The sequence below is a fragment of the Zea mays genome, chromosome 8 (assembly GCF_902167145.1).
Source record: "Zea mays cultivar B73 chromosome 8, Zm-B73-REFERENCE-NAM-5.0, whole genome shotgun sequence".
In the NCBI taxonomy this organism is placed as follows: domain Eukaryota; kingdom Viridiplantae; phylum Streptophyta; class Magnoliopsida; order Poales; family Poaceae; genus Zea; species Zea mays.
In genome coordinates this window covers 21,173,397-21,199,767 of record NC_050103.1, presented here as the reverse complement: position 1 = coordinate 21,199,767, position 26,371 = coordinate 21,173,397, and the positions used below count along the sequence as shown (strand labels likewise).

Genomic DNA, 26,371 nt, shown 5'->3' with positions numbered 1-26,371 from the left:
CCAGGGTACTTTCCACCCATTTATTCATCGTCGGTATATTGTCCTACCCAAATGTGGAATGACATGACGATGAATCCATGGTACATGTATAGTCCCTTTGTCTATCCAGGCTGGGGGGCACCTCCATTTTATTCATTTTGATCCATTGATCAAATGGTCATGGCCGAGAAAGATGCAATCTGAAATGGCCTTTATACATTGGTGCTTTATTGAATGATCTCTATTTTGAAAAGTCGATGACTTACATCAGGTTTAGTTCATATGCTTTTGGTTCATCAAACTTCACCAAAAGGCAGGGGGGCATATGTTAGAAGCCAAAAAGAGGTCGTGCGGACGGTCCGGCCCTGAGGTCGGACGGTCCGCGGTCCGGACTGTCCGCGGTGGTGGCGCGGACGGTCCGCGCGTGCGCAGAGTCAGTTAGGGTTCCTAGTTTCTCGCGGGATTTGTTACCTAAAACCACGGGATTAACTCGGGAAACAGTTGGGAACGGATCCAGACCTCCCCCTTTATATAGATGAAGGGCTACGGCCGATTGAAACCCCCCAACAATCGATCAAATCCAGTTTATTACTCGTTTTTACCTTATGCATTAGGAGTAGTTCTAGTCTAGTTCTAGTTTAGCCCTAGTTTAGTATTCCAATCCCCCAAATTCTCCGCTTCTCTTTGACTCTACGTCGATTAGAGGAGTCTAGGTCGGCATACCGAGCCTAGACAACCCCTAGGATCTCTCCTCCCCGATAGGGTCCCTCCCGGGAGCGAGATCCAGACGCCGCCGGTGACCCTCGCCGCCCCCTGCGCACGCGTGGACTGTCCGGCCCCAGGGCGCGGACCGTCCGGCCGTCAGGCAGGGAACGCCAGCCCCTGTACCAGGTCGTGGACCGTCCGGCCCCTGGCCTCGGACCGTCCGCTTCTGTGCAGAGAGCACCGTCCCCGGTTCTTGTTGAGTGTTTGGTGCCCGAAAAAGGTGTCAACACCCGACTTTGATTCGCCTGTCAAGTTCAGGCCAGGGCATCAGTCAACCAAATGTCGTTTGGTTTCCCACCACAGTCTTTCTAATCTTAATCGCTTGAATTAAAGAACAAAACTTATGCAGAAAACCATGCACCAAGCAAGCAAGGATGGCAAGTCATAACCAATACGTACCTTCTACTACCAGCCACCCTATTGCGCTATGCATCCGCATCAAACTTCACATCCTTCTTATAACTCATGACGACAATTCCACTCTCCTTCTCCACATCATATCTCTCTTATCCACATAAGTCTGAGAAAAGGGCAATAAAAAGCTACAGCATGCGGGACCTAGCCGTCAAACTAACACCTGCAAGCGATGCGATGCTGCTCGAACGCACAACTCAAAGCAGCCACCCATCCGCACACACGCGTGCGTGAAATACGGATGTGGATCCATCCTTGCTGGAGTTGGTCTAAGGAAGCCAATATTGCCCTTGGGGCAGGTCCCCTTGGGGACCGGACCCTAACGAGAAGGAGATGAGGCCAAAATTTTCCAACGTGTGGGATGACAAGTTGGGGACCTAAAAACTTGACAGAGTGGGGATGACGATGAATTTCCAGCGCAAGGATCGGATGGGTACTCGAATTAAGAGTTAAATCATCTCTCGCGCGACCTATAAAGGTTGTGTGACCCTGTATAAAGATGCAAAAACGTCACTTGCTAACAGTGACCCTCATTTCCTTCACTCTGTTGTCTCTCACCTATGTGACGAGCATGATCTATATATTTATGCCATAATATTTATACTCAACATTTGGTCCACACGAGTTCTTCGTGGGAATCAGGTCCGCTGTGTTAAGTATTTCAAGGCCCAGATATGGATTATGTTTCGAGGATCAGAGTAGGGACGAGGAGCACTCCCCAGCCCCGACGCGTCCTGTTGCCATCCCTAGTTACTACCTCATTGGCTCTCTCTGTCATTGAGTAAAGTAGTGTTAGTATTTGGGGACAATCCCCTGTATGCCATCAGAAATTATACCAATCACTTGTATGCCACTGGCCCACATGTCATACATATACAAAAATATCTTTTAAATGCTATTCGGTGGCACATAAAAGGATGGGCATAAAATCCAATTACATGTAGAGGATTTTTCCTAGTATTTGTGTAGGCGTAATACAATCTTGCTTTGCCCCGTTACCTATATATGCCCTAGGCCCTCGTACCGAAGAAGTGGCATAGTATTTTACTAGATATGTGCCCGTGCGTTGCCACAAGAGTTAAAAATCTGTATAAAACATGATATGTAACGACAACTGTCACTATGATATGTAAAATCCGTGTAGCAAAATATCACCTTAACACTAATTTATACTCTAAATATAGACTGAATGCTTTGGTATCTATTCACAGTCGAAGATTTAACGGGAAAACTTGATTAATCATTCATTGCCCAGATGCAACTGAGAACACAACAAAGAACCCAATTTAGAAGGACGAGAAAGAACCAAATACACACGGTTCAGCTCATCCTTCCGAATTGAACATCCATCAAGCTAGCATAGCATAGATATATACATTGATAAGTAGGTTAAAATAGCTCAAACAATCTGGGAGATAAATAATGTAGTCCTGTGAGTAGCTAACACGATATTTGGTATTAGTTTCATATCCTTACTTTTCACATATGAGCATTCATATCTGCTAGTTATAAGCAGCATGTTGTAAAAGTGTTGTGGAAATGATTGAGTAAATTTGACGGTAGTTGATAGTTAGTCACCATTTTCTATATATGTGCACAAAGAGAAGTATGCCTAAGAATCTGGGTATATCTATTAAAAAAACTTGAATAACATAGAAGGGTTTTTAATTAAGAACACATCCAAAAAATTGCCTCGACAATGACTTGGACTTGAGGGGTCGGGTCGGGCGTACATGCATACTGTCGACCAACTGAGCTACACTCAGCTTTTTCAAATTTTTATTTTAATTAAGAACACATGCAAAAATTTGACTCGACAAGAACGCATGCAGCATGAGCGGAGGGAGCCACGGGCTCTATCTCCGGCGGCTTGCATGCAGCATGAGTGGATGAGGGAGGCATCCGTAGCTTACATAGTTGCATGCTTGCATGCAGCGTGAGTGGGAGAGCAGGTGCATGCTCCGCGTGATAAGGTAAGCGGGGGCATACTCTTGGTCTACGTTATCTTCTTAATAGTTAGTAGAGATTAGACAACACTACGGTGCTTAGAGCCCAAGTTTTGACCGGGGGTTCCCAAGCACAAGACGCCCACCATCTCTATATATCCTCCCCGTCGTCGTCCTCTGCAGCAGCATCGCGTGGCTTTGTCCTGTTTCCCAGTTCCCACCATCTCACATGGCCATGTACTCCGTGCAGTTAGTTTATACACACTTTGTCCACCCTAGCTAGATTACGATTATAGTCAAAAGCATATCTCCACCGCTGTTGCATTGCATGCCAAGTCTAGCCAGCAGTTTGCATGCAGGCCCCCCATATCCATTCCTTCCATGTCACAAACCAGGCAGCTCTTTTGCTCCCGCTTTGCCCATAAGGTGAGGCAAGGCAGCATGATTCTTCCTTATCCTGCTGCCTTCTTTGCCCATCCAGCGAGATATGCCAAGCTTTTCTAGTCTAATCTAAGATATTGGGACCCTGCTGGTAGTACTACGATACATGCGCTTGGTTGGATGGATTAGAAGTGCAAGTGGAGTAACTGAATGTGAATTGTGGATCAAGTAACAGCGACACGAGCTGATGATTTATCAACAACAATGCATGCATGCCCCCCCCCCCCCCACCCACACACACACACTAGCTATGTATAGCGGTTGGTCGATGGAGACATGCATATGCATGGCTAAGCGTCTACGGCGGTCTACTACGCTACGCATGCATGCATGGCCGGCTGCTGTGCACTACAGTAAACTAACAAACATCCGACGGCCACCTTATCTCCGACGGCTCTGTACGAGGCCGTCGGAGATAAGGTTATGTCCGACGGCCACAACCGGCGCTCGTACATAGGCCTTATCTCCGACGGCCTCGTACCGAGCTGTCGGACATAAGGCTTTTTAACGGGCGGATCCGACCCGCGCGCCTTCATTTTCACCCGGCCGTTTCTCTCTCTCTGCCGCCGCCGTCGTCCCGCATAGAGCACGCCGTCGCCGCCACGCTCGTCGCGCTCGGTCGCCGTCCCGCCCGCCGCCACGCTCGTGCTCCGGCCGCCGCCGCACCTTGGTCCGGCCGCCACCACGCTCGTGCTCCGGCCCCCACCGCCACGCTCGTGCTCCGGCCGCCACGCTCGTGCCGCCGCCACCACGCTCTCTCTCTGCCGCCGCCACGCTCGTGCTCCGGCCGCCACCGCCTCGAGCTCCGCCCCGTGCTCCGGCCGCCGCCGCCGCCCCGTTCGCCGGTCGCCGCCGCCCCGTGCTTCGGCCGCCGTCCCGTGCTCCGGCCAACGGCCCCGTGCGCCCGCCGCCCGCCCATGCGCCCATCGCCGGTCGGCTCTCCACACCCGCTAAGTGAGTATACTTAATTAGCAATTTTGTTTATTAAAATTGTATGCTTGTATTAATGTATTTGATTAGAATTGTATGTTTGTATTAATGTATTTGATTATCGGGCATTGTGCAGATGGTGGGGTTCCCCTGAGTTTCGTGCCATTTCCGAAAGGAACAGGGGAAACCGTGGAACTGAGTCGTTCCACAACTACGGCGGTGATGGTCATGTGCGCTTGGCTAAGCGAATGGTAAGTCTCAGTTTGTCGTAACTTTGAATTACATAGAAATGTGTCAATATAACTTTTATGTACAGGAAGTCAAATCCGGCCGTACGCCCACGGATGTGGAGGTGTATATGCAAGGCCATAGGGGTTCTGATCCTCAGAATCCTGATGTGTTATGCACTCAGACGGCCACCGACCGTCTAGTGAGTTTTTGATACTCTATTATGTGTTTGATATTGTTTGCAATGGCATAGGGGTTATGCACTTATATTTGATATTGTTTGCCTCCAGGCTTCGTATGGGCAGGAGATGGTTCAACGCCATGGGGAGGAGTACGATTGGAGGAGCCAGCCAATCGACCCTCAGGCAGCATATGCTAGTGCAGGAGGACAAGCCCATGGACGGTGAGATTATTTGATTTGGTTTTCAAAATTGTCATCATATGCTTGCGATTCAACTGAGGCATTAGTTACTATACTAAGTGCATGGTTCACTCTTGTAGGTTGGGTATTTTTGATTCTACGATTGATTCCAGAGAGCTGAGACGCCGTGGACGACAATCCACATCGTCGTCTTCACAGTCGTCCCGTTCACGATCAGCAGCCCATGAGATAGAGCTTGCGGTGTTGCGTCAACAGGCAGAGTACCATCAATCAGTCTTGAGGGATCAATTGGAGTACCAGAGGCAACAATCTGAATACCAGAGACAATAAGCCGAGTACCAGAAGAAGAGGGACGAGTATTATGCAAGCCTCCAGGCCCAAAATCAAGCTCTTCTCTCGGTAAGTTGAAGTAACATTTTGTAGCTTATTTTGCAAAACACTTGATGTGTATCTTGTTTGCTCAACAATGACTTGTATATAATTTGTAGCAACTAGCCCAACAAGCGGGCGTCCCGATGCCGACATATGGGATGCCGCCTCCGGACTTTGCACTGCCAATGCCAATGTTGGCGCCTCCACCACCGCCTCCGCCTCCGTCACAATTCCCTATGGTATGTACACATATGCGTGTGTGACATGTTCATAGATGTCTTATGTGTTTAAATGAACAACTGAGTGGTTACTATTTCATGTGCTTGTGTTATAGGGATTTCAGACACCACCCGCTTCAGTTGCCGCACCTGGAGATGGGTCTGGTCAGGACGACACAACACATTCGTGGGTGAACAATCTTTTCAACACACATAGTCCAGCCGGAGGAGGTGGCGATGGATATGAGTGATAATGATGTAAAACACTTGTTGAAACCTTTCATGTGAAAGCCTACCCGTCGAATAATGTTCATTTGGGAGTTTGGACAACTATGTTTATGTAAACACTTATTGCAACCATTTGGAACTATGTTGTTATGTTAAATTTTGTGAATGTGAATGCTTATGTGATTATATTTGTGAATGTGTATACTTATGTGAGTACATTTGTTAATGTGAATGTGTATATGTGTATGAAATCTGTTTTGTATTTGCAAATGTCAGATTTTTTAAATTTCAGATTTTTGTGCAATTTCTGAAAAATGTTATGTTCGACGGCTTAGTATAGGCCGTCGGACATAAGATATATGAAGCCGTCGGACATAAGCTATATGTTATGTCCGACGGCTTTAAACCGTCGGACATAACAGCTGTGGGCCCAGGTGGCGGGTAAAACGGTTACGCCACCTTACCTCCGACGGTTCGATGGGGCCGTCGGACATAGCGTATGTCCGACGGCTGCCGTCGGACATAATGCTATTTCCGACGAGTTATCCACGACGGCTTAAAACCGTCGGAGATAAGTTAATGCCGTCGGAGATAGCTTATCTCCGACGGTCTAAATCTTATGTCCGACGGTTTAAGCCGTCTGAAATTTCTTCGTTTACTGTAGTGGTGTGCGCGAAGCAGACAGGCAAGAACGTACGTAAACTACTAGAGTAGTTTCCTTATTATTAAAGACGGTACAAAACGGCAATGGTTAGGGTATCCACGTCGGCAAGAATATCTGGACGGCACGATTTTGAATCGACGTTGCCTGTGTGCTGCTGCAACAGTTGACGAGCGATAAAAAATAGAGAACATGACAGCTGCCTCTAGAGAGTTCCAGGGATATCTCTCTCCATCCGTCGGGTGTCCCTTCCTCTCCCAGTTCTTTCTCGCTTTTTCTCCTCTCTGCTTTTCTTTGTTACCGTCGGTGTCGGGAATTCCGCTTCCGCACAAATATTTCTTTTGCTGTCAGCTTGCTCAACGGTTCTGTTTGTTTGGTGAGATGTGTTCCTCTTTCTCCTTTGTTGTGAGTTTCCATTTGGTAGGCATCCTTTTCCAGATTCCTTCGTGGATTAGATCCACGCTCCTCTCGTCGAGATCGTCTTGCTTTTTTTCTGAGATGGAGATTGGGACCGAAAAGGCAAGTATTTTTCTTTGGTAGTTTTGGCATGTGCAGATAGATCAGAAAGTGCTTCTACAGTTTACCTCATTTAACTCTATTTTGGAGATTGAAACTGAAAAGGCAAGTATTTCTTTTTGGTAAAGTCTTTCGCAAGTGGACATCTAGTTCCAAATTTTTTTAAAGGGATCTGGTTCCAAATTCATGCTTGGACCTGCCAGGATTCTATTGTTTTTGGCGTATCCTCTTGCTTTGGTACATGTAGATCAGCAAGCAAATGTTTTTTTATTTCATTTAATTTCAATGAGTGCAGGTGACGTTCTGTTTGTACTTTATTGAACTTCATTATACTATTTTCTTTTGGTAAAGTTGTTCGCATCAAGTGCATGTTGCATTCTTTTTAGTTTTTAACGGTTCTGCTTTCAGCTTGCTCTTGGGTGCATTTATTTTTTAGCTGTGTTTCCATTCCTCCAACTGTGTTTTCATTCTTCCTTTGTCGACCATTTCGACTTTGTGGACAACTAATTTCCTTTGGGTGAAATGATCTGCACGAAGTTGAGACTTCGCTTTATTTTGTTTATGGACGCATCAAGATTCCAACACGCCGTTATTTTTCTTCGCTGGTTTAGTAATGAGGAAATCCCTTTTACGGCCCTAATTTTAGGGTTTAGAGTTTTAACTGATATTTTTTTAAAAGTTGTTCCTCTCTGGTCCCAACTCCATACTATGGTGTGTAAATTTGCCGCATCGCTTTTTTTTTCTGGAAAGCTCTAAAAATAAGGAAATTATTTGCACAGTTTTTTAATAAAAGATAGCATCTTGCACGGTTGCTTTTTAGAGAAAGAAAAGTAACCAAATTCGGTTTTGTCCAAATTAGTTTCAATTTGATACTTTCTCACGTTTTACTTCATGTTTTTATCGTTTGGGTTTACTAAATTGCTTAGAGTTCAACATCTTTCCCTCAGAACTCACTTTTTTTGTCTTTGTTCGACTTTCATAGAATTAGATACAATTTCCTGCTCGTTCCACACAAATTTCCTCCTCTCATTGTTTTTATGTGAGTTTCCTTAGATCAATACGTGTAGCCAGGTCAACACATACAGGTTGTGTTTGTTGCTACGTAAAGGTAGGCCTTTAATGAAATTTATTGTGTTTTATATTTTGTAAAAGGGTTAAGATTATGTTTTTAATGTTTTCCTTGCCGCATCTTTTTGTGGCAGAATGTCATCTAGGCACGAGGACTACTATCTCTAATCATTGGAGCTTTGTTTGGCAAGGTAATTAGCACTTGAACAGCAATATTGTTGTACTACATGTTGTGCGATGATTACAATTTCATTTCGCGCACTAATCTCATGTGTCTAAACCATATAGTTAATTTACATAATCTTAGTAAATTGCAGATTCATATCATAAACAACGTATGCTGCTAACATAATTTTTTTACAACCACATTTACAACGTGGTATCCAAAATGGCTACAACAACTCAACCATCACCAGATACGTCTTCATCAAGAATATAAGATACAAAATTTTCCTTTATGTATTACTGCTACAATCTTACCACCTAAAATGCATGATAAGTACTAAGAAACCTTTGCACCACTAATCCTTATATCAGACTATGTATTCATACTAGCTACATTGTTCTTATTTCTTTAGTGACATGTCTCTGAAAATTACTCTTTGGGGAAATCAAGCATCAAACTTTTCTATTCGCGATGTTTACAATCAAAGCAACAACTAGCCTATTGTCATACTGCTCGTTGGATTTCTTGTTAAACAATTCAAATGTTATAATCCAAGCTTTTTAAAAGAACAATTCAATTATTTATTCCAACAAATATGATAACACATATTCTACATGCAATGTAGGTCAACCATACCTAAGGGGTACTACAACAAGTTCATGATACTTCAAGCCTGGAATTCCTGAGGCGCATACCTACTACAACAGGCAAAACAAAATAAATTTTGGATACAGTTCCTTCTAACACTCACTATTTTTATACCACATTTCAAATCTGCTCCTCTCTAATCTTATACCCATAGTTAGCTAACAGTTTAATAAACAACAGTCTACTAAGCTAGCAGTAGCAATATTTAAACTAAAATTGTAAATAAACCTTGTTTTTTACCATTACCTCTTTATATATTACATTCAGACCAGTTTGGTCTCCCTCTTCAGACAATATTCAATACTTATATTTATTTTTTAACTAAAACTAATAGCCACGGTTTCATTTCGTTTTTTCTATAAACAAATCACTGATAGATGTTACTGCAAAAGAAAAATCGCAGCTGACTAGAATCAGTGTCTACAAAACAGTTCATTTTTAAACGGTGTTATAATTGCTTGTATTTCTTAGACACTATTTCAATTTTTTTAAATGATGATACATGCTATCCTCTTTTTCCTAAAGCGGGTTACAGGACATCCTATTGTCTTCAAATTTTTTTAAATAAAAGTATTGTTCATACTACTCATGCACAACTTCAATACAAAACAAATTAAGGTACACACCCTCTCCTTTTTTGATTGAACTCTTAGGATACCATGTTCTCTTTAAAAAACCAAAAAAATATTTAGATGTTGAGCCAATCGTTCACATCACACTGTTTACGCCAAAATAGAAAATATAAGAGGAACTTTAACAAAAAATACTAAAACTAAGTCTTATCTGATCATGGTTGTGACATCACTTGAAGGTTGCAAAACAATGACCTCCAACTAATACAACCCACAACAGCTGAAGAAGAAATTCAGCTTTCTCAACCACCAAATTTGGAAGACAAGACCGTTGAAAAGCTGCTCAACATAGATCCGGATATGTTTCCCGTACTCACTACTAAATCCTCCTATGTTTCACTTCTTTAACACAGATAATATGCTTATCTAACTTCGTATATTTTTTTCTCTTTTATAATGTAGGCAGAAGGCTATAGATGTATTGTTACTATATCACGCATCGTGCAAAATAGCAGATGGTGGTACCCATCTTGCTCCAGGTGCCACAAATCTTCATCTCAAATCTCAACTGGATATCACTGCACATCATGTGGCTGCACAAATATTAAGTTTAGGTAAAGCTGAGCACACACACTTGATTTACCACCATTTATTTCGTTTTGATAAAGTCTTATCTTTACTACATACTTAATTGTTGCTTCGAAGCACTCATAATTTCAATTGGCAGATACAAGCTCAGCTTCATTGCTACTGATGGAACATGCGAAGCAGAGTTCTTTTTTTTGATAGCATAGCCAGAAAAATAGTAGGAGAACCTTAGGGCAACCTTGTTACAGCAGTTACAACTTCTGAGAGTCCCAGCAGCCCTAGCCGCTATTGTGTGTCTGAAATTTACTCTTGCAGTTGCCATCAATATGTCAGCCTACTATGTCATGAACAGAGTATTCTCTATTCTATCTATTTTAACAAATCATGGAAGACAGACCTTCATACCATCTAACATGCCTAGCCATCCTCAACAAGAGTTGTATACACAAGATGAAGTACCTAGCCTTCCGGTCGGCCACACAAGACTCTCCAGCAACATCAATGGCAAAACTATCTACCTGTAGCAACGAAAGAAACGAGGTATGAAACTTCTTGTTTTTCTTGCCATGTACAACATATTATAAACGTCTCATTTCTTCATGCATACAACTTGATAAAGTCTATTCAACAGGCACGATGACGTGTTCTAATATATTCAGATATGCCACATGACACAGAGGTACCTTTAGTACTGCTAAATACTTAATTTTCATGCACTCACAGAGTTACATATCTATTGAATTTTAATACCAGATATAAATTAATACAAACAATACACACAAAATAAATAAACCAAGACAAAATGAACTTCCACTTTGTCATAGCAAACTACATTCATAGATTTTATGCACTTAACCACAGGGTGATGACAGCGCATAAGTGAACTCAACAAGCAAGAGATATCGTCACCACCAAAATGGTATGTATTAGAAAGATAGTTGGACATGATAGCAGTAGCAACGACGACCTTCTTTTAAATGCTAGATCTTATTTCCACGCTAATACAACATTCATGATATTACATAGGATAAAACATAGCCACACTAGCAAAGGCATACCAGATCTTACAAACCCCAAAAAGAAAAGCTCCTAAATCGTCATCAACTTCGTGAAGGTATAACACCATGTGCAAACCTTATTCATACACCGCAAATATCCTTATACACAATCTACATAATATATTCCACTCACCGTTTTACCTAGCAACATTAACAAACTATTGGGAAAAAAATTCCAAAACTCTAATATTTTCTTCTCCTTTGTGCACAGGTGTTTGCTTTTTGCGCACCTATCAGGAGCACCATCACTTTTGGATCATGAATGCTTTCCTATAGATATGAACCTACTGTTATACTATTTGTGGATATGTACATATTGACTTAACACCTGCAAGCACATTGTTGCTAAGTGTTGATGTATGGTAGTTGAATGCTACTTAGTATGTATTGTAGTCTAAATCCACTCTACAGCTGGTATCAACTATTATATAAAAACAACGTCATATGCTTATATTTGGTTTCCTCCTTACGCATTATATACTCATATTATGTTTAAATATTTGTTTTACATACCTGGGTAGTCACGCCAAACCCTTAAGCTATATGTGCTCACGCGCGCTGGGCGCGCGCTAAACACTAGTATATATAGAACCACAGCTTTACCGAGCCTACTCTAGCACTCGTACGTACATGACTATCTAGCTATTACATATATATTAGTAGTATTAATTAAAGGTATTAGTGCAGGACAGGACAGCAGTGTCTGTTCTAGCTTGTTCAACCGGGTTTAGCGCGCGGCCACACAATAATTGGTCGCAACAAAGCGTGAAGCGAGTACGCGCGTGCGGCTTTGGGCCAAACGAGATCGACGCAGAGTTGTAGATAGGGGCTCAAACCAGTCATTTCTGATCCGGACATGCAGGTATGTAATACTAATGCCCAACGCTAATGCACGGACAAAAGCGTCGTTATGGATTGCAATCCACGCAAAGCGGGCGGCGCGTCAGAGAGAGGGAAAAGGGTTCGGTTAGGGCCGGTTAGGTTAGCGCGCAGATCGTGGTCGGGGCCCCGCCTGACTACTGACTAGTAAGTAGTAAAGCGGAGACGACGACGGAGACCTCTGGTGAGCAGTTCTCGCACGGATAAGAACCAGACCCGTTGGAATGACAATGCCATAGCACTGCTAGCTCCTTGGTCACGCAGTACACCTAAGAACCAGATTGCCTGCATGCACGGACACGAAACCGAACTACAACACAATATACTCGCCTGTAGCCTACCCTGCCCTCAGGCATACGTACGTAGTACTCGTGTAACGTTTACACCTTCTTCTTCAGCCTCTCGAGCGACCTTTCAACTTGGTGACGACGCCACACTCCGTCCGAGACTAGTAATAATGTAGCAGCAGCAGACGCCAGTGTGGATGAGGAGCCCTGATCCAACCACGTACGCACGGTGTACAGCAGGAAGCCTAGCTAGTACGTAAACAAAGGAAAAAGATGCTCATCATCACTCATCAGCAAAGCCGGGTGGATTAGATCACGTACCATATCGACGGTTTGGATTTGACCAACGACCACTGTAGCCTAAGCTGGTCCAAGATTCGAGGAGAGCGCGGCGGTGGCGGTTGGCCAGCGGCGGCACGTATAACTGCGGGTCTGCGGCACACGGCAGAGCGCCGCGTGGGTTGGGGGGAAAGGCGACGAGGAGCCCCGGCCGTACCCGTACGTGGTGCGCGGGCGCGGCAGCGACCACATGCGCGCTCCATGTGCGAGGGAGGGCAGGCGGGCCACGTCGCACGCCGGCTCCCCGCATGCATTCGCGCCTACTCTACTACAGTACCGGGCGGCGACGTGGTGCGCGGCGCCAGGCCAGGGCGCCTGGCACGGGCACGGGCCATGTGCGCCTCGAACACGATAGAGGGGTGGGGGTGGCCGTGGCACGTGGAGCGACCGGGACACGTCGCGCGCAGCGCAGGCGCGGCGGGCAGTACGGCGAGGAGGAGGGGAGAAAGGTCTCTCGGATTCGCGGGCGCGGGCCGGGAAAAGGAATCAATGGAGAGAGAGAGCGCCTAGAAGCGTCCGCACCACACAGTTGGGGTAGCTATAGCTCCGTAGCAGCGGCGGCCTGCTTCCCGGCTGGCGACACGGAGACCGACCGCCCGGCCGGCGTGGAGTAACCACGACGAGCCCGTGGGCCTGCTGCTAGCCGCGCCGGCGGCGTACGCACTCACTCACTGACTGCTCCCCGATCGCGTACCACTCGTCCACTCCTCCCTCGGGGGCCCAATCAAGCCTGGCACAGCGGCACCACAGCCGCGGGCAATGATGCTTCTTACGGCTTCTGGTCACTAAAAAGGTAACTAGTGTCTAACGCGCGCCATAAGCGCGCTATTTTTTTTTAACATTTTAACATTCTTATCAAAATGTATGTAAAAAAGAAGGAACAGTATATCCGATGACGAAGTTGTACATCATCAAAAATATATATATTGTAATGGTTCCTTATTTCTAGGAAGCATGTAGCACGATGTAAAGGTTATCTATATATATTCATGCATTGTATTTAGTTACAAAATGCTAATATATGTGGTCTCGATGGCACATCTAATAAGATCATCATTTAAAATCAATATAAGCAATAATACTACAGTTATTTTTTATATATATGAACAGAGCAATTTACCTGTGCATAAGAAAGCATAAATATGTATTTTTTCCCAACTTTGAACAGTTCTAATAATTCCTTTTGGCAAAACATGTGATTCAAACTATCACTGTTTGCCCGATTCCAAAAATGTAAGTACTTAGATATATAAGTCAAGCTAAAATACATAGCATTGTTGCTCCTTAGTTACTAGAAAAACAATTTGCCAAGTTGAACCTCACCTGTAGTCTTTCACGACACTTAAGATCCTGTTTGAATAACTGTTTCATGTCTTTCAACCCTTTAAATCTACATTTAAAACATTCACATGGAAACTTTTGATGATGAGTACTTTAAGGGGGCATGATATTAGAACTCATATGAATGGCAAGCATCGGACAACCATTAATTCCAAAAACAAAAGGACCAAACATACCTTGTAAATGTTAAACCAAACATCCGCTTGGCTGTATATATTACTCTTAGTGCAGATAGAATATAGGACTATGCAAAACTGCGACTCTCAAGTCTAGCAACCGCGAAGAAATATCAATGGTTGGACCAATTCAAACACATTGACCATATAAGATTATATCCTCATCTGCTACACCATATTTTCCCTTGCGGCAGTTATATGCTACCTCAGTTTCTGCATATGCATTTCTGCATATGCATTACACTCAGTGGGATGTTCAATGGAAGAATAAACTTTCCACTAAGATATGGTTAGAGAGAAGATTATAGTTTCTACATAAGGTATTTGTTAAGCAACCAAAATATAAGAACAAAAGATACCTTCCCTGTAGATCTTCCATGAGCAGAATAACCATACCTGCATCACACATATAAGTCTGTTTGAAATCACTAAATCAATTTCAGGGAGAAGACTGTTCCTAACTTTAACCACATTTGGGTAAGGAACTAGTCGTCCCTGCATAATGCAATCCACGTAGAAAGACCCACTAACCATGTCACAAAATGCAAGGCACCACCTCATCAGCATTGTAAAATCTAAGATACATCCACAAAATATATTATCTTGCCTCTTTGTCACACCTACAAAGTCTGTGCATTTCCTATCTGGTGCATAACTAATAATCTATGTAGCCCGCCATTTTTTCATGTGAAAGAAATTAATCTCACAAGAAACACAAGGATTTGATGTCACCTGCCACCAAAGACAATCCAAGACTTTCATTTCCCAGCCGGGAAGCACTGCTTAATCATGATAACACAAAAGTGGCAAAAGTTTCAACATAGCATTTCCTTACATCAACTGCAAACAGAAAGGCAAATCCAACGACGCATACAACTTTGCCATCATTCATGTCCTATAAACAACACAAGCAAGACGGTCAACAAAGATACTAAAGAGACAATTTTTTGACAAGGTGACAGAGGCTTTCAGATACCTGTTCAAATACATCAACCAGTGATCGAGATGATTATATCAAAGCAATAGGTGTTGGTTTACCATGGTTCGCAAACTTCACAGCAAAACATGTCACCAAATCCTCCACTTGCATCTGCCAAAATGGAATTGTGTCTTTCTATAGAATATTTCAGCAAGAGCATATTCAGTGTTTCCCTTTCTACTTCAGAGGATCATCTCATGTTTTGAGTAACCAAATATACGAACCAGGAGTATCGATGGCAGCAAGATTGTTGGGCTCAAAATCTAGCAGTAAAAAGGAAATCGACAAATTGCAGGTTAGTTATCGCATTGTTAGTCAACTCAAATATATGCACCAATTTCATTTCACGCCTGAAAAGTTATGACAGAAAAGAAGCACTATTTTGTAACTGGGGATAGTTGCAAGCAGTCCAGGGTTAACCGATTGCAGAGAATAAACAATGCATGTCCAAATACAGTATGTAGTTTATATAATACTAAGAAAGAAAGAAAGACAAAATACATGTACCACTTGTGAATCCCTATATGCTCTTAATGAATTTCTGCTCCACCGTCAGGAACTATTAGTTGGTGGAGAGGGAGAGCTCGACGTGACGATGGCAACCACCATGTGACGTTGCTATTGCTGGGCCCGTGTGGCCGCGCTGCAAGTAGAATCAAACAAAGCAAGCTTGTAATTGTGCAACCAAACATTTTTCTCTTTAATAAATTATGGTGACAGAATATGACTTTGTAACAAAACAACCATATGCAGATTAGAATGCTACTTATTAGTACCATAAATAAGGATTCCAAAACACTAGGAGGGAAAATGTACAGTGTGCCATATATGATTAAGAAATATGGACAAATGTACCATCACAAAGACATCTTCTTTAGTAATAAGTTCATGGGAATATTGGTACTGCAAGAATCACTTACAATGTGTCTGTTGTTTCCTCGTCGGCACTATCTTGGCAAAAACTGTACCTAGTGTTTTTTCTTCTTTTATTCAGACATTTAGCCTAATATTTGGAAACATGATATGGCTTCTTTCAAGGGTCTAACGTGTGATGTTGTCATGGTTACACATAAATATTAGTTCATACAAATCTTCAGAGGTTGCTAATTGTAGGTGTGCTTATACAGTTCTTAAACATGTTTTTATTCTAAAAAATAATTTATGACAAAACTGATTATTATCTTGTTTGATTTTGTTCTTTGCACTGCTAGAATTTAAATGCCATTTATGAGTTATTTGAAACATAAAACTGATTTATCTGAATGCCAGCCTTTGGTCAGACATTTTTACCTCTGGACCAAATCTTTTGTTTTGGAGACTTTCTTTCATGCATGAGACAGTGCTCCCTCTCTCCACCCCCTTAGTACTCCGCTACCGCTCAGATAGCTTCGCCGCAGCCGCTGTCAGCCGGTACTCTGCAAAGTTTTTTTAGGTTTGTGAAGATCAGCTCCATCTATGATCACCCCTCCCGAACATGCATCATTGTAAGTGCCTAGTCTGTGCCGGTTAGCGCTAAGCCTCCAGAGTTTGGTAACATTAAAGTTTAAGTTAACAGATTAAGGCAGGCTGCATCATTCACGCAAGGTAGCAATCCGACTTTGCGGTCGCAATTTATAGAATCAATCCGACTTTCTAGAAGCAAGGTAGCAATAAGATTTTAGTTGCTTCTAAATTCCTTTTGTCTGCCACCGCTAACAACCGTGCATCAACAGTTCAGCACCAGGCACCAGCCATGTGTAATGTGTTCAATAATGTCAGTTACAATTTATTGTTGTACTTGGTTGCCCCCCCCCCCCCCCCCCCCCCACACACGCATAGAAAACCGACTCTAACATTGCCTCAAAATTATGAAACTGATTGTGAATCATACGAATCTAACATCAACTAAAAAACATGAAACTGGTTGTGAATTATACAATTGAAAGTAACAATGCATTTAACGACCAGAATATGAAAGGCTTACCCAAACACTGAAGACTCAATCTGCAAATGTAAATAGGTGATAATTTTTTCACTACAATGGATTTTGTAAGAGTATATATTATAACTTCAAGAGTAATTGTTGTAGAAGGTATGCCTCTCTCAATAAAAAAATAAAACATGTATCTTGTTTTTCATGTTCTTTGGCTAATTGTAGCGATTCACTCATGTTCTATTGAACACCATGTAGATGTCCATGTATGTAAATACGTATTTGGAATGAATGTACACAAATTAATTCAGAACAGTAATGAGTAAAGGTACTGTTGGGGGCCTTCGGCTTACGAAGGTCCTCAAAAACAGGATTTAACAGTATTGCTGGAGTATAATGTGTGAACAGGTATCTTCGGACTCAAGTCGGTGTCACAGCAGACCAGAATAATACGAAGGTTGATACAGCGCCGAAGGTGTGAACCGGGAAGCTTCGGCGTGGTAGCAACAAATGAAACCGACTTAAAGATGAAAAGGCTATTCAGACCTCGATAGATTACTATAGAATTATTATCAAATGTAAAGGGCATAAATGTAATTTTGTATGGGTTGTGTCCTGTGCCTATAAATAGGTGAACAGTACCCCCGTACTGTTCACGCTGATCTGACAATCGCTTTTGCGTCACGCTTGTACTTTCATCTCTTTCAAGCTGAAGGTACATTTGTAATTCAATGTTATTTCTGTTTTTACATAATAATAATGCAAAGATAAATTAATAATAATAATGTGCAATTGTCTATGATATTCTTTATATTCCTTATAATCCATCCTCCGTCATTGTATTTATGAAGGTACACCCTTCATAACCTTCGTCCGAAAATCATTATATCCTGAGAGGAATAATGCTTCGAAGGACGAAGGACTTTAACGATTAACATTTTTCTATGTTGCCTTGTTCTTAACTCATAGCATTTGAGAACAAGTCCCCAACATTGGCGCCCACCTCCGGTGAACTCACTTCCACTCTTTTGAGTTTTTGAACACCTTCGGCGATCATAAACCTTCGCTATGGCGCCGAAGAAAGCTTCAGCAACTGGGGCTGCAGCTCTGCAACCGCTGGACCACAATCAGGAGACTGTCTCCCTTCAGGAGGCCCGAAGCCAGAAAAGGAAGGCTGTTAGCCCGACACCGCCAGAGGATGAGATAGACCAAGAAATCAGAGACATGGAGATACTTCATCAACAGGTGCAGAGGAAGAAAGAAAAGATGGCCAGACTAGCTGAACTGCAAAGGCAGATAGACGAAGCCTCTGAAGAAGTTCGTCATCTTACTCAGGATGAGCAACACCGAAGGCCTCAACACTAAGACTTTCATCAGGAGGGTTTTCTCAACGAAGATGACTGGTATGACAATTTCCATCATGGAAATTTTGTTTTTGATGATGCTTCTCCTCTGTCCGCTGAGCTGCAGGCTACACCTTGGCCTCCGTCCTACAAGCCGCCTCAGCTTCCCATATTCGATGGTCATTCAGATCCGAAGCAGTTTTTGATGAGCTACGAAGCAACAGTATCTTCGTATAGTGGCAATGCTGCAGTCATGGCCAAATCTTTTGTTATGGCCGTCAGGAGTGTTGCTCAAACCTGGTATTCCTCCCTTCGACCAGGAACGATTACCTCATGGCAAAAGCTCAAGGACATGTTGTTAACCAGCTTCCAAGGGTTTCAGACGAAGCCGGTCACTGCTCAGGCCCTGTTCCAGTGCACACAGGATCACGAAGAATACCTTCAGGCGTATGTCCGGAGGTTCTTGCGTTTGAGGGCACAGGCGCCAACGGTGCCCAACGAAATTGTTATTGAGGCCATGATCAAGGGACTTCGGCCTGGACCTTCAGCTCAGTATTTTGCTAGGAAGCCTCCTCAAACTTTGGAGAAGCTGCTTCAGAAGATGGACGAGTATATCCGTGCCGACAATGATTTTCGCCAAAGAAGGGAGGAGGCTTTCAGGTTTTCTGAAATGACCAGGGGCTTCGGAGGGAGGTTCTATCCGAGGCACGTTAGATCAATTCATAACTCTACCCAAAATGATGATAGAGGGAGCCAACAGCAAAGGCCACAGTGTTCCTCACAAGCTTCGGGGCAACAGCAAAGCTCCTTCCGACCACCAGCTCCGAGAGGCAGAGGCGCCAGGGGCTTCGGCGGAAGATTTGGTGATCAACCGAGAAGAATCTTTTGCTTATTCTGTGGTGAAAACAAGGGCCATACTACCAGGATGTGCCATGTTACCATCCAGAAGCAAAAGGAGATAGCCGAAGCTGCAGCACAACAAGCTCAGCCGAAGCAGGTCATGCATACTGCTTCGTACCATTCGCCTTACATCCCAGAATATGTAGGCAACCACCCTGCAGTTTCTGTTGCTTCGGCGAGTCAACCTCAAGCTTCCTGGCAACAGCCTCCGCCTCCACCACCGCTGCAACAAGGACAACAGCCAGAAGGGGGCCAATATGCTCCACATCAAAGGGACTTCAGAGAACAATCCGAAGCTCGCACAGTCAATAGCACTGTGCCAGAGTCGAAGCATATCTATTGACAAATATCCTACCTCGATAGCAGTCTTTTCCATTCAGTTTTATTTTCTGTATAGTAAAGGACACTTTTTAAATTTCAAGTAATAAGTTTTGTTGTCTGCCGCAAGGAAAACATATCTTCTACACAGGCTTAAGTTGTCAAAGCTCGAAAATTTGCAATAGCAAAGAGGACCTTCGGATAATTAATTTACAATAGACACGGTATGAATTCTACGAAGCAATAAAAAGTCGTTCTAAAAAGAACGCAGTGTAAGTTTTTTGCTCCAAAGTCGTTCCTAAGGGAATGCAGAGCTTACAGCGAAAAGTCAACGCTCATTCCGCCAAAAGTAAAAGGCGAAGAAGCTCCAAAGACGTTCCTAAGGGAATGCAGAGCTTACAGCGAAAAGTCAACGCTGATTCCGCCGAAAGTAAAAGGCGAAGAAGCTCCAAAGACGTTCCTAAGGAAATGCAGAGCTTACAGCGAAAAGTCAACGCTGATACAAAAAAGATTATGTATTTTATTGCAGGGATGTGTGTGTGAAGCTTCGGAACGAATACCTTTTTCTCATAGCATAACATCATCACATCATTTTGCATAGCATAAGCATCATACATCATTCTGCATAGAGCACAAAGAAGGGGATACAATATTGATTTTCGGAATGCAGCTTCGGAAAATTTTTTCACGAAGTTTGGATGATCTTCATCAGAACACTGGGTATTGTTGCGATAAATGAAAATTCTTCTTCACGAAGCATGAAAAGAAGGGAAGGTATTTTTTCGTCAGACTCAAAAACGGTATATATGTAAGATTTCATGCATCGTAAAGAATTAAATCATAAAAAACAAGTTTATTACATTCAAGGTTACAAGATATTACACATATTACATTTCAGAAGTTTTTACAGTAGCACTCAGTCTTCTCTAAGTACTACTTCTGCAGCTTCGTTCAGGAGTCGATCGACAACTTGATCCATGATAGCTTCAGCCATCTTTTTAATTTCATCGTCATCTTTCAGGGAAGGACCAGGAGACGCTTTAGTAGGATCTGAGGGAGGATAGGATATGGCCACATTGCTATTACAAGTTGCGAACGAAGTTAAAAATTAAAAATTACAACACAATAAAAACCACTAGTTAATACCTATTTGCCCTTCGGGCTCTGCGCTCTTCTCAGCAGCCTCTGCTACTCTTCTAGCGTCATGAATGCCTTTTTCGCTTCTTTGGATAATTTCTCGGGCCATTTCTCGGCCACCGTTGTCCCAGATATCGGTGAAAAATTTTCCACCAACCATGCTAGCTTCGGCCGAAGGATCCTTTGCATCTTCGGAGAGCAGGGTGGCTTCGGATCGCGCCAAAATCTTTACATGTTCACAGCCCTTTTTCTCCAAAATGGTAGCAATTCCCCTAGCACCCGAAAAAGCACATATATCTCCACGGCTATTTAAAATTTCTTCGAAGGCCTCAGCTTCGTGGCTAATCCATTCAATAGGGCCTTCGGGGTTGCCTCTCGTAAAGTTTTCTTCACTTGAAAATGCGCCAACACTGGCGAAGCTAGTTTTCAACTTCTTTACACACTCCATAGATTTATTATAACATCTTTTCTTGGACGAACAAAACTCTTCAACAGTTCCCTCTAAATGATTTGCCCATTGGTCGCTAATTTCTTGTTTTGTTTCTTCAAGCATACGTTCCTCTTTGGCTCTGGCCAGTTGTCTTCGAAGATCTTCGATTTCAAGTTTCTGAGCTTCAGCTTGATTTTTGAAGGTAGCTTCGTCTTCTTTTATCCTATTTATCAATGAGTGTAATATTTTATCTTTTTCGAGACCTTCGTTCCTTAGCTCAATTACTTCGGAACGAAGGTTGCTCAGGGCTATAGCGCACCCTTCGTCTTCGGCATCTTTTTGGGCCCTGAGGGCATTGCTAAGTATAAGGCCCTGCAGAGAAAAATGCGTGTGCGTCAATAGATTTAAGCAAACGGAAAATTTTTGATCTCAACAAAAATACGAAGGTCTAAAATTTTTTTGTACCTTTAAACTATTGTATGCCAAGCTGTCGGCCAACTCGTCTTTCGACAGCACCGAGAGTCCGTCTTCTAATGTTGGGAATCCGAAGCTCTTGCTCATCTCCCGGCAGACAGAAATCTCCTTGCTGTCCGGGAGACAGTACAAGAAGTCTTCTTCTCCGCTGCCATTGAATATCAACGCCCCCTTTGGATACTTCAGTTTTTGGGCGTAAAGCTGGGCTTCTTGCCTTTCTTTCTCTGATAATTTTTTCCCCGAAGCATGTCGAACAATATAATCAAGGACTTTGGGGGATGCTTCGGGGGCAATAGCATTGATTTCTTCAACAAGAATTTGCTCTGTTATTCTTTCTTCCTCGGTTTCTAAGGATTTTACCTTCGTGGGCTCTGAGGGCCCAGCTTCAGCTTCAGTTTCTTGCTCTGGAACCTTTGTATCAGAGATTTCAATTTTCGCTTCGGGAACGGCAACAGTCTTCTTCGGAGGTGTGCTTGAAGATTTAATTGTTTCCAGAACATCTAGCACATTAGCCATTCTCTTTCTTTTTGGAGTCACTGCTGGCACCTTTTGATTTTTTACTGTCTCAACATTTGCTGCAGGACTAAAAACTTCTGATGTTTTTTCCTCAGTTGGTTTTTTCACTTTTTCCATTTTTTCTGTGGATGGCGCTTCGGCCATCTTTTTTGTTTCTGGTAACAAAATCTTCGGTTCTTTCAATTCTATCCTTGTTGGCGCTTCGGCCATTTCTGCGACTTCTGGCAGCACGGTTGGCTTGATTGGCTTTTCGGCTTCGGTGGCCAAAGGAGTCTCTCCGGTGAACTCAGGCACCGAAGCTAGTTCAATATAGCGCAGCCGATGTGTGAGGACTTTTATCTTCTTTCTTTTCGGTTCTGGCTCGCTAGGAGCAGTTGCAACTTCTTCTTTCGCAGAGGTTGTATTTTTTCTTTTCTGCCCTCGAATGGGATAACGATAGTCAGGGTAGACGAACCCGATTGCATCAAACACCCAATTCAGCCTCTTCTTTTTTCGGCCTCCGAAGGCTGCTGACAGTGCAGTATCTTCGGCCTTCGTATAAGTCCCGAGCAGTTCATCACTTAAATTTTCAATGCTTTTTAACCAGTCATCATCTGACTCAACGAATTTATCTCCGAACTTAAAAGTATACTTCAGCCTGATAAGTCCACCTTCGTCGGCCTCCCTTATGGTTTCTTGTGGCATGTCCCATTTTTCTGCGAGCGGCCATACTCTGAAGGCAATGTGCTCTTGAACCAAATCTCTCGTTCCAATGAAAGAACAGATAACTCCGAAGGCTCTTTGGCATTCTTCGGCAGCTTCATTCATTTCAACCTTCGGCCTCCGCAGGCCAAAGCTTTGCCAAATAGGGCGCATGATTATACCTTTGATATCTTCCCGCACTGTCAGGTCATTCTTCACATAAAACCATTCTGTCATCCAGTCGCCAGGCCATCTCTTCCGAAAGGTTGGCACGGGACAGCTTGACCCAGATCGAGAAACGAAACTGTAGCAGCCAAAATTATTGTGATACTGTTCCTTACCCCAAGGTTTTGTTTCGTATGATAATTCGTGTATATTACAGAAACTTTTTGCATCAGGCTCCAGACCTTGGCTTCTCACGGCCCACACGAAGATATTCAGCCTTATGATTGCTTCGGGGGTAAGTTGGTGAAGGTAGACTTCGAATATTTTCAGCACCTCTACAACAAAGTTGCTCAGGGGAAATCGTAGTCCAGCTTTCAAAAAGCTTCGGAACACTACGACTTCATTTTCCTCAGGGATCGGGCAAGTTTTCTCTCCTTCGTCGACCCTCACAATGGATAAATCCCGGAAGTATCTTCCCCTCATGTTGGCAAGATGATTTTCTTTGATAACTGACTTGCCAAAAAATGAATGGCTTGGTCGCCAGGGGCGATCTTCGGAGTCTTCACCACCACTGTCCACATCATAACTATCGTTGTCATCAGTATCTTCAGATAAACCTTCTAAAATTTCTTTGGTGATTTTTTCTGTATTAGTCTTCGACATTGCTATAAGAAACCCCAGGTTCTTCTCTTCAGAGAGACTAAGCTTCATCTCGGGAGCAGCCTTCTTATCTTCAGACATCTTCGGACGCACTAAAAAATTGTTTTCAGTGCCGAAGCTTAAAAACTTAAAAGCTAAGCAAATCTTGGTGCGCGAAAGCTAAAAATTGAGTGAGCAGGAGCAGGTGGCAAGAGAGCGTGCCAAATGAGCTTGCGGTATGATCATATATATATACGCCCAGTGCGTTCAAAATTGAAAGACCCCGCCTGTCAGTGAATGATTGCTATTCTAGCAAAGGGAAGGTGTTTTTTCGGACCTTCGGCTTAAAGCCTTCGTCCATGTCGCAATCTGAATTTATTGATTTAACAAATTAACATTGCGAGGGGCTACTGTTGGGGGCCTTCGGCTTACGAAGGTCCTCAAAAACAGGATTTAACAGTATTGCTGGAGTATAATGTGTGAACAGGTATCTTCGGACTCAAGTCGGTGTCACAGCAGACCAGAATAATACGAAGGTTGATACAGCGCCGAAGGTGTGAACCGGGAAGCTTCGGCGTGGTAGCAACAAATGAAACCGACTTAAAGATGAAAAGGCTATTCAGACCTCGATAGATTACTATAGAATTATTATCAAATGTAAAGGGCATAAATGTAATTTTGTATGGGTTGTGTCCTGTGCCTATAAATAGGTGAACAGTACCCCCGTACTGTTCACGCTGATCTGACAATCGCTTTTGCGTCACGCTTGTACTTTCATCTCCTTCAAGCTGAAGGTACATTTGTAATTCAATGTTATTTCTGTTTTTACATAATAATAATGCAAAGATAAATTAATAATAATAATGTGCAATTGTCTATGATATTCTTTATATTCCTTATAATCCATCCTCCGTCATTGTATTTATGAAGGTACACCCTTCATAACCTTCGTCCGAAAATCATTATATCCTGAGAGGAATAATGCTTCGAAGGACGAAGGACTTTAACGATTAATATTTTTCTATGTTGCCTTGTTCTTAACTCATAGCATTTGAGAACAAGTCCCTAACAGGTACGTAAAATGACAGACAACAGCGTAGATAAAGCACTATTAAATAGGGCTAAAGAAATGACACTTATTGGGAAAAATATAACATGAAGGCTGACAGATGCAATACTTACACGTTTTTCATTCATTTCTAATACACTTGAAGAAAGGTTTGCTACCATTATCCTAGGACTTCAAGGTTAAAGCTCAATCACCCGACTGCCACAATCTAGGCAGGTGCACACATGTGAGATTTAAGGAAATTTAGCACACACTCAACCAAATGGAAGTACCGAGGATTTGGTGCAGGGGTAAAATAATTATGACTACTAAATAACTACTAAATTTTATTTTGTAGGGAAGATCACGTTTGAGAATGGTGTATTAGCGAAAACCATTCTCACATGACGACATTTGGATGAAGTCCAGTTTCTATAATGGCATAATTCTAAATTTCTCATTTCTTTGTGTTTTGAATTATGATTTTTGGATTAAAATGTCTGCTAAAATTTTTTAGACGACATGCCTGATCATGACCATTAGTATGATGTTTGAGGAGGGGTGGGGTTACTGGCAGACACAGGAGGCGGATAGTGACGTTGTGGGAAGGTAGCGGCTACTTCATCGATGGCCGCACATCGTGCCAAGATGACCCCACATGCACCTGCACCAAAAAGAACTCGGAAGGATAGAAGGCTGAAGAAGAATAATCACGACTGGGAGTTATTCATCATTCCTTACAGAACTCGTAGACGTCGCGACGTTGTTTGAGAGGGGGGAAGGGGCGCTGTTGGTGGCGGACATCGCGACACCATTTGAGTGGGGGTGAGGGTGCTGGAGAAGGTGGATGGATCTCGCGGTGTTGTGCATCTCGACGGGAAGAAGTGATGGAGGGGGTTTAGCCCACGAGGACGTCGCGACGTTGTTAAGAGGGGGGCGCTGCTGGCAGCTGACATCGCGGCGTGTAGCTGTCGCGGTGCGGCTTGAGCGGAGGAGGGGAGGAGGCGGTGTGGGCGACAGCATCGGTGGGATGAGTGAAGTGACTTCAACGGCGTGAAGCACCGTGGCGCAGGGGCGACAGGGAGGGAGAGGCGGCGATTTGGGCGAGCACGGGGAGAGGCGGCGAGGGCATTTCACCCAAGCGTGGTAGCGAGGGAGGACACGAGGTCACGAGGAGAGGAATTTGGGGAGGAGGAAGCCACTGGAAGACTCCGGTAGTATGGAGATTCAGGAAAAAATTATTTATGTGGAGGCGGCTGGCGGCAGGGTGGAGGCAGGATGGCTCGCGTCCAGTAGATCTAGATCATACGGCTGATATCAAATGAGGTGACGTGGATACCTTAATCAACGCCGTTTCTAACCGGCTTTGTAATATAGAAAATGTAGACCCGAAACTCTGTATCTTTTTAGTCCGTTTCTATAAAAATCGTTTTCGTAAAAAATGTCTAAAATCAACATAAATATAGAATAGATCGAGTCGTCACGATAGTTAAAAACTGTCGTTTTCTAGATCCTGAACTTTTTAGACCACTTAATCTTCTTCCGTACATAATTCTCACCATACTCATATTTTTCTCATAAGCAGATTCTCTACACAACTGCATTCTAAAAAAAGCTCAAAAAACTG

At 43.2% G+C, this 26,371-nt stretch overlaps 3 long non-coding RNA genes across 7 annotated transcripts; 2 read left to right on the top strand and 1 right to left on the bottom strand.

The window, feature by feature from the left end:
- Nucleotides 1-5,657: 5,657 nt before the first annotated feature.
- On the top strand, nt 5,658-6,107 carry LOC109941985 (uncharacterized). Its single transcript, XR_002264516.2, has 2 exons — nt 5,658-5,696; nt 5,792-6,107. It is a non-coding gene; the product is annotated as an uncharacterized lncRNA (long non-coding RNA).
- Nucleotides 6,108-6,767: 660 nt separating this feature from the next.
- LOC103634910 (uncharacterized) lies at nt 6,768-11,649 on the top strand. Of its 3 annotated transcripts, none has more exons than XR_002264412.2 (9): nt 6,768-8,188; nt 8,283-8,339; nt 8,940-9,903; nt 9,997-10,148; nt 10,262-10,662; nt 10,754-10,801; nt 10,984-11,041; nt 11,149-11,236; nt 11,392-11,649. It is a non-coding gene; the product is annotated as an uncharacterized lncRNA (long non-coding RNA). The 3 variants fall into 3 exon arrangements; XR_002264414.1 differs by having other exon boundaries at nt 10,742-10,801; XR_002264413.1 differs by lacking the exon at nt 11,149-11,236.
- A 2,575-nt stretch (nt 11,650-14,224) lies between these two features.
- Nucleotides 14,225-25,464, bottom strand: LOC103634908 (uncharacterized). Of its 3 annotated transcripts, XR_556994.3 has the most exons (7): nt 25,326-25,464; nt 24,879-24,973; nt 16,472-16,596; nt 15,689-15,824; nt 15,406-15,444; nt 15,179-15,292; nt 14,225-15,097 (listed from the first exon to the last, which is right to left on the bottom strand). It is a non-coding gene; the product is annotated as an uncharacterized lncRNA (long non-coding RNA). The 3 variants fall into 3 exon arrangements; XR_556997.3 differs by having other exon boundaries at nt 15,179-15,316; nt 15,689-16,596; XR_556993.3 differs by having other exon boundaries at nt 15,689-16,596.
- Nucleotides 25,465-26,371: the final 907 nt, after the last annotated feature.